A 9,041-nucleotide genomic window follows, 5' to 3' on the forward strand; every position below is an offset into this window, starting at 1 on the left:
GGCTCCCGCACGATCCGAGCAGGGCCCCTGCCTCCTCCCGCCCTCGCCCTGGAGCACTCTATCGGCACCCCGGGGTGGAGAAACCCTCAGGAACAAGAGGCTTGGGTAGTTTTTCCTTCAGAAGGAGGCAAAACTAGCGGTAGGAACCACTGTGGAGTCGTTCTGCAAGGGAGCCGCTGTGAGGAGCGAGGGACACGGCGCGGCGGCCGCTTCCCCTCTGGGGCCGCGGCAGGACTGCGGGTCGGCTGGGCCTGCCTCGGGCGCGGGGCTGGGGAGGGAGAGCCCTCACGGGTGCGGGGGAGCTGCCGGCAGCGTGCCCTCTCATGTGGGGGCTAGCCAGGCTGCTGGGCTTCACGCAGGAGGGCCAGAGATATCTCGAAATGGATGTTGCTGAGGAGATGTCTCATACTCCGGGTCAGTGTTGGGCTCATCCCAGTCTGAGTGTCAGCTGATTGTAATCCCAGGTGGAAAAGGGACACTCCAATCATAAATCCCAAGTATTGCCGTACTTCAAAATATTTAGAGTTCTGCAGTAGATGTAAAACCAGAGTAAAAGCTGGCACGGAAAAGGCTTGCTGCTAGTCTCTCTCATCCGAAGCTGTTATCTTCTCTTCTGCTTTCATTGTCAGAGAGAAAATCTGAAAATTACACTTGGTTTAGATTACAAAAATAACAAGATAAAGTAGCCATGAGAGCAGAGCTTGTGTGTCTCTCCTTGCTAACAGAGTGCAACTGACCTAGGAACAAAATGGCTGCTGCCTTTGCACATCAGCAGTGGTGATGGAAAAGTAGGGAAAATGCACACAGCTCTCTGCGTGCCATCCATTCTCCTTTGCAAGTCTAAGGAATTGGGTTTATGAGAGCAGGCTTGTGTGTCTCTCCTTGCTAACAGAGTGCAACTGACCTAGGAACAAAATGGCTGCTGCCTTTGCACATCAGCAGTGGTGATGGAAAAGTAGGGAAAATGCACACAGCTCTCTGCGTGCCATCCATTCTCCTTTGCAAGTCTAAGGAATTGGGTTTTGCACTGAAACTTGTGGGTGTTTGCATTTGTAACTTATTAAACAATGCGCAATTCTTAATATTTGGCTTGACTACTTTTAAGGGTCTTCTGGCGGTCAGACTAGTATTAACTCTAAGATGCAGTTTATGAATATTATAAGGGTTTGGATATTGCAAATTTGCATTTCTTTTTCCAGTGTATAATAGGGAAAGTGTGTGGTTCATTCAAGTTCGGGGGGATTTTGTCTCGTCAAAGGTGTTAGCTCCGGTCCTGCTACTCCTTCAGTTGAAGTGAGAGACATGAGTCTATTATGTAGTGGGCATAGTGGTTATCTTCACAGAGAGCTCCAAGTCTGTGGCTCTCTTCCAGCTACCAACTCTGTTTTGAAAGGACAGTTGATATTATAGGTGATAAAATTTAAAATTACAAGTACCCCTGAGATGCTGAATACCTGAAGGACAGGTAAAGTCACAGGTGAGGGGAAAAAAATAAATTGATTTAATGTTTTCTCACAGTTCCGTTGTAGTTATGATGTTCTAAGGATGTAAGTGAGGCAAGGTTTGCAGAGAGAGTTAACATGTTTTATTGGGTTAGCTTATATAGTTGGAAAAATATGTACAAGCTCTTGGGCACATAAGGACTTCTTCAGAGAGCTTGCCTGTTTTTTCCAGTTATATCCTGTTTTCTGACATTCAGCTGAATATCTGAATTTCCAGGTGTCTGAATTTGTCAGAGCCTTTCAAGGACTTTCTCAGAGTCTAATATAGAAATCCTCTAATTTATGTCTGAAATTTCTTTCATCTTAGTCTTTTAAAACTAGGTGTATGCATAAGCAGTTCTGATTGCATCCCTAATATGTGTGTGTGTGCAACCTTAAATATCAGTATAAATAACTGAAAGGGAAAGACAAATACGCAAAAAATTATTTCCAAGAAAACAAGGTTGGTTATCGAAATATTTAAGCATACAGAAGACCGTAAACATATAGTGCAGGAAGTGAGAACATTTTGTATTGCACAGACAACTTGGGATGTGCCACTTTCCAGTCAACTCTTACTTCTCAGTAATAGATGCTGACCATCAGAGGGCACTCCTGATCCTGCAAAGAAATAATGCGGTTTGCTAGAACAATGGTGAACAGTCAGACTTTCCTAATCTGGAAACATGCTTTACATGATTTATATCCCATTGGCATCTGGATTATGAGTCAACAGATGATAAAGTCAGATATTTATGACACCTCCATTTACCACCCTTTACAGCACAGTGCTAAATACCGTATAACTGATGCACTTGATTTAAAAGTCACTTGCAGCATAGTAGTTCTAGTGATTTCTTCACAATTTAATATAGTGCTTAGCTCAGGCTGTGAAGGAAGTTTGCTAAAAGAAATGATTAACAATGGGGTCTGTGTTTCTTTAGCAATGTCCTTAGCGTCCGCGTCCATATAAGAGTGTTAGTCCGGGTCAAGATGCTGTGTCTGGTATTGTATAGTATGTTCTTCTAACATTCACCTAGGAGCAACTTAATTTGGCTGTGAGAGGGGAGGCAGTTGGAGAGGTTAGGTGTGTGCTTAACAGAGAAGTGTGGTAAGCTTTAATATTTCCTTTCATATGGTCTTAAACCCCTGCAAATTTTGCCTTATATGTCCTTTTGTAGGAGTGTCTTTTATTTTTTTTCCTGTGAGAAACATTCGTAAAGTATGCATTTCTTTTTTTTTCAGTGCACTTCTATTGTCTGTTTGAAAGGGAGCACTTTTTTCTCCTTGCAAAAGCAAAAACTTGAAAACAGCTCAATTTCTGAGTTTATAACAGAAAGCTTACAAAACCAACAAATCAACTACCAAAACGTTTTTCTTTTCTTTTTTTCCCTTAAGAAGCTTTGCATGTTGTTTACTAATGTTTTACAAGCCCTGATGGCAACCCCTGACTCTAAGACAGGCATGGAAAGTGGGGGGGAACCTGTCATACCTTCTTTTTTTCCCCAGCCTCAGCCCTACAGCGTATTAGCATGTTTATTCCTTGAGAATAGGCAACTTCATGCAATTGGTTATACACACTCTCCTTGTAACAGTGTCAAGACTGCATAGAGGGACACGCAGGAAATTGGAACGTACCCAGTGGAGGGAACAGCAGGCACTGCTTACATGTATGATCCAAGACCTCAGGAGTAGAGTTCTCATTTGGTCTCTGGTCTGGGCTCTGTATTCGTCCCAGTGTTCCCATCTGAGCTTTATCTGACACTGATGCTGGTGCTTGAAGCCAGCAAAAGATTTCCATTTTAATGGGTAGATCCTGTTGCATCTTCTTTGGGGGAGGCAGGTTTGTACTGTGTGTTCAGAGATCTGTTGTGCCATTCAGTTTAGCTCCAGTATTCTGCTGTTTGAGCTTCAATGTCCATGTGGTTTCAACAATGTTGAAATTGCTCCATGCTGCCGTGACGGTACAAACTGGGTTGACATCTAGCTTGACCCAAAATCCTAAATCCCAGCCCAAATCAATGGGTCTCCAGAAGAGTTCTGGAGAGAATTTGCTGTCTTTTGCCACTGCCATCCTGTGTTGGCTGATGGCTGGAAAGCTAGCATAGGTAGGCAGTTTCAGAGATATTTATTAAGTTGCCTGGAGTGCAAGAGGGAAAGTTGTCTCCTTCATATTGTCATAATAGACTTATTAAATGAGATTTTACTTTTCTAGAATTCATCTGCATGCTAAGGCAATGGGCAAATAACACAAAAGAGGTCTGATTACTCACTACTGTGTCTCATAGAGATGACAGAAATACCCAATATGTGAGTAGAGTTATTTTTTTATGTCTAAAACCATCTTGTTTCCTGGATGTAACTTACTGTTGAGTACTTGGGGTTTTAGGAAGTACTGCTGTTGAGTCAGCTGTTTACAATGTAGATTCAGAAATGCTTTTAACTAAGCAAATTAATCCAGAACTTTTCCGTGGCTTGTTAAAATGTCTTCACTGATAGCAAAGAATATGAAAACAAAGTGTGGGTTGGGAGGACTGAAGGGAGGACACGCTGAACGTTGATTTCTCTTCAGCAGGTCAAATGTTTCCAAGCTGGGAACAAGAAACATTTTTAATGGCCTGGCACACTCACAGGGAGCTGCCTGAGGAGTGTGTGTGTGTATACACTGCACTTCCAAAGGTTTACTGGAAGCTTGTAGGCACAGATGGCTGGATCAAGGATGCATGATGGCTAAGGTGAGCAGAGCCGAGCAATTGTCACCTGTTGGCAGGATGCTTGGACTCTTTGCTTCAGGCCACAGTCAGATACCTAAATCCTGTCTCAGCCCCTCTGCCTATCCTATGAAGAGCTGGGCAGCCCTGACAGCTTCTGGAAAGCAACCCAGAAAGTCTAAACAAGACACTGAACAGGGAGATACCTAAAGGAATCATAGAATCATAAAGGTTGGAAAAGACCTCTAAAATCATCGAGTCCAACCGTCAACCCAACCCCACCATGCCCACTAAACCATGTCCCTAAGTGCCTCATCTACTCGTCTTTTAAATACCTCCAGGCATGGTGACTCTACCGCTTCCCTTGGCAGCCTGTTCCAATGTTTAACCACTCTTTCAGTAAAGAAATTTTTCCTCATGTCCAATCTAAACCTCCCCTGGCGCAACTTGAGGCCATTTCCTCTCATCCTATCACTTGTTACTTGGGAGAAGAGACCGACACCCACCTCGCTACAACCTCCTTTCAGGGAGTTGTAGAGAGCAATGAGGTCTCCCCTCAGCCTCCTTTTCTCCAGGCTAAACAGTCCCAGTTCCCTCAGCCGCTCCTCATAAGACTTGTTCTCCAGACCCTTCACCAGCTTCGTTGCCCTTCTCTGGACACACTCTAGCACCTCAATGTCCTTCTTGTAGTGAGGGGCCCAAAACTGAACACAGTATTTGAGGTGTGGCCTCACCAGTGCCATGGGAATAAGGCAATAGGGAAGAGGAGTTGGTTTTGGTCCATAGGAAATGTGGACTGAATGTCCCTACGTGTGGAGAACTGAGATTTGAGTGGAATTGAGGCTATTAGAATAATATGGTTCTTCTGTTCGGTAGTTGTCTCTCCCACCTTAAGGAGGGAAGTACACAGCTGAACTGTTGATGAAGAGGCCAAACCCAGTCATGCTACTCATGAGAGGGTTAATACCCAACATGTCTCAAGATCCATGCAGTCAGGGGCCAAGAACTGATGTAGACCATTAAGCTTTGTGTGATTAGAAAAGCGCAGCCCTCCTGTTTTGACATCACTTCTAACCTTCCCTTAGAAGGACAGTACAACAGGTTTTCTGTGGTTCAGACTTGCAGATTACTATGTATTTGTTTTTGACTTTTTTTTCACCCATGGGAAATTATGACAGAGAGCAATTGTGATTACTTGGCTAGAAAATGACTTTAAACTGTCTGGTGTTGACTGTCCATTTGGAAAGCATTTCTCTTATCAGTGTCTCCTTTTTTTTTCATATTTTCCTCACACTTTCACAAGATTTATTAAATGCCCGCCTGCTGGAAAGAGTTCTGCAGGGATTTTTGCTCCTCTTAAATCAAGGGCAGCAGCCTTAGGACTTACACTGCATCTGATCGTAGGACTGGGGTTTTTTTTGTATTTCCTTGAAATGGTCCATTCATGGGGAAAAATGATCCAGGAATAATGAGTTTCTTTGAAATTCAGAGATAAAGTCTATCTGAAAATGGACTTCAAGGGATTTAGGCGTGGTGATGGCAGCCATTATAGCCCCCGCGGTCTGCTACCCTCTGCTGCCCCCAGAGCAGAGATAGCTGAAGAGAGGTGTTGGGGCACACCGGTTTCTGCCATCTCAGTGCTAGGGGTGGTCACCTCTGGGATTGGGGAAAGGCACACGGTGGGGCGCTGGTGTCTTCAACTGCCTCAGCTGGGCCTGGCAGAGCTGATCCGTAGAGCCCAAGGAGAGTAAAGGGATTGTTCAGTGACAATCTTTCGAGCAACCCTGATAAAGCTGAGAGCATCCTGTTCATCAGTACTACAGAAGTGGTGCCTGAGGTTGGTTGAAACGTTGGGACTGTAGAGATGCTGGAGAGGGCCTAGTCGAGGGCTACCAAGGTGGTCAGAGGCCTGGAGGGTATGCCTTTTAGGGAAAGGTGGAGGGAGCTGTACTTGGAGAGCCTGGTGAGGAGGCAGCTATGGGGTAGTCTAATAGCCTGCAACTGCTTGAAGGCAAGCTATGGAGATGATGAAGCCAAACCCTCCTTGATAGTTTCAAGTGGCAAAAAAGGGGCCACAGCATCAAATTGTGGCTTTGGAAGTTAGAATGGATGTTAGGAATAATCTTTTCTTTTTGGAGGGTAGTGCAGGATTGGAGCAGGGTACCCAGAGAGGAGGTGGAATATCTATCCCTGAAAGTTTTCAGGACTTGACTAAACAAAACCATGGCTGACTTGGTCTGGTGCTGGTGATAGTCCTGCAGGCAGGCAGTTGGACTAGACCTGCAGAAGACCCCTCAACGTCCACATTTCTGTGATTCTGTGAAAAATGTAAAGATTTTGCTCAAGTTTGACTTTAAAATAACATACTGTTTACAAGCAACTTAGAAGAGGTGATTTCTTTATTAAAAACGATAGGCAAAAGTGTTCACAGGAAACTTGCAACACTGCTTCTCAGTGTTTTAAACAATGCTAGTGCCACTGTAAGCTTTGCTTAAAAATTATTTTCTTTTCAAACAATCTTTAAAAATGAAGTTTTGTCACTTAATTTGCACAAAATAAAGAACTCTCTTTCTTTTCTTACCACTGAGTAAGCACTGTAGTTGATTAGGTACATCTCCTTATCCAGTATGAATAGCTGCTGCACATGTATGTGTGTATATATATAGGATATATCTAAAAAGGATAAACGCAAACATTTTTTCACTCAGCAGACTGCTAGCTCTCAGTTGTCACCTCATAACTATAAATAATAGCTTTGGAGCTAGGTATATTTTAGACAGAGGCACAGAAGGAGCGAGCAAATAGAGTTATTTTTTTCCGTATCATTGGCACACCATTGTTCCGCTGTGGTCAGTGGTAGGATGTACAAACAGTATTTCAGATTCCATAGGAACCTGTTTTGTATTTATGCTAGGCCAGCATCATGTGTTACTCGACCGACTGGAGGGATGGGAATGATAACCAGCAGCTTGCTTGGGCAAGAAGGAAGAGGTGCTCTTCCATAGTTAATAAAGAGGCAGAAACTTGAAACAAAATCAGAGTAAGATATATGTTTTTAGAACTTGAATTTGCCTACGTCAGCTAAGTTTTGTCATGGCAAAAGTGCAAAGAGGAAAGTGGGAACGCTTTCACCAGGTTGTCTTCATCTGAAAAAACAAAGCAAGAAAGTGAGCAAATTTTAACCAGAAATTGAACATTAGCCACTTCTGTGAGTCTTTAAATGTTAACATCTATGGAAGAAATACTATATTGCTGTGGCTTTTCCTCAGTGCATTTGCAGGAAATGCCAAACAGTAATGCTCTCCAGTTTAAAACATGAGAGTCATGCGACAAAAGGAAAACGCACGTGTAAAGCTGATTACTGGGCTTTTACAGTCTATTTTCTGCCTGCTTTAATAAATTTTAATGAAGAAGTTAGCTTTTTTTGGTTTGTTGAAGTCAGCTTTTTGCTATAATTTATGTGGGGTGGTAACTGCTACTGTGGCATTACTGGAGAAGAGCGGCACAGTGATTGCACACGGCAGTACTCTGGCAATGTCCTGCTGCTCAGATGCACCCCAGTTTGCTCCTGTCACATTAAGGGTGTTTTAAAATGAGCCATCATTTACGGATTCCACCTAAAGGAGTTTTCAGCTGGCCCTGCAGCGTGTCTTTATGACCATTTCCTCCGCCGCATAATTATCCTTGGAGAATTACGAAATGCAGAGACCAAGTGGTTGTTCAGGTTCACTGAAATGCACAGGAAGGATTTTTACTGATAATTTCAAATCCTGTATTAACTGCATGGAAAAAATACTTAATATCATTAGTAATCTGACCATATAATTCCCCTTGCCACTTTATGGTATATTTTCATGCAGTTTTAAAGAAGGAGAAAGAAGGAGAAGCCATACTTGAATCTGACATATCTTATCTAAAAATTTGGAAGATTTTTTCATAATGTTAACCTGCCATCTCAGATTCAGAGAATAGTTGTGGATTTCTAAATTTATATCAATGTATATCAATGCTTTGCAGTTTGCCTACATGAAGTTGGACTGGCAAAGAAAGTGGCTCTTCTGTTGTTACAGTGATGCCCGGTCAGCTATGCAGTTGATAAGTGGACTACTCAGGCACAGAAGGTCACGAGGAAATACAGATCCATTGGTTGCACAAAAATTAAGAGCACCGTGCGCTCCTTCAAAATAAGTTACTTTAAGTCAGGTTCCAGTTAAGATTCAGTTTTATCTTTAAATTCATTCTTGTGGAAGTTTTCTTACATCAGTAATGGAAATGCTAAATGACCTGCTCAAAAGTTGCATTTCTGCTTATTTTATGCTTTCATTGTTATCATTAAGAGAATTCTTTGGGCAAATTACAGTAGAAGTTACTGGTGTTTTATAAATGTGTCTGTACTTTCCTATTTATTTCAGTGCCAAAGGGCCAATGGCAGTTATGTACAGTAATGCAAGTTCTTACACGCTTAAGTCTGGGCCTGTGTGTATAATAAATGAGATCTACTCCGAAGAATTTGGAAAGCCAGGAGGTTGCAGGGTTAGCCTGCTATGAAATACCAGGGGACTGAGGCCCTGATCCCCAGTCCATTCTTATTTGTAAAAGCACTTCAGCACATATGTATCTCTAGGCATGTGTTTAAGACCCATTGACATCAATGAGACTTTAGCTGATGCTTAACCTCTGAGCATATGCTTAAGTTTCCTGCCGAATAAGGAGGGCCTTGAGCATATGCTTAAAAATACCCTCCTGAATTGCTGATCTCTCTCAGGCCTCTAGCCTGCCCCAAATACAAACCTTTACTTGCTTCTCTAGGTCACTTGTTTTGGCTTGGGCTTCAGATTTTTTCTTCTTT

The sequence above is a fragment of the Aptenodytes forsteri genome, unplaced genomic scaffold, assembly GCF_000699145.1.
Source record: "Aptenodytes forsteri isolate BGI_AS27 unplaced genomic scaffold, ASM69914v1 Scaffold245, whole genome shotgun sequence".
Classification (NCBI taxonomy): Eukaryota; Metazoa; Chordata; class Aves; order Sphenisciformes; family Spheniscidae; genus Aptenodytes; species Aptenodytes forsteri.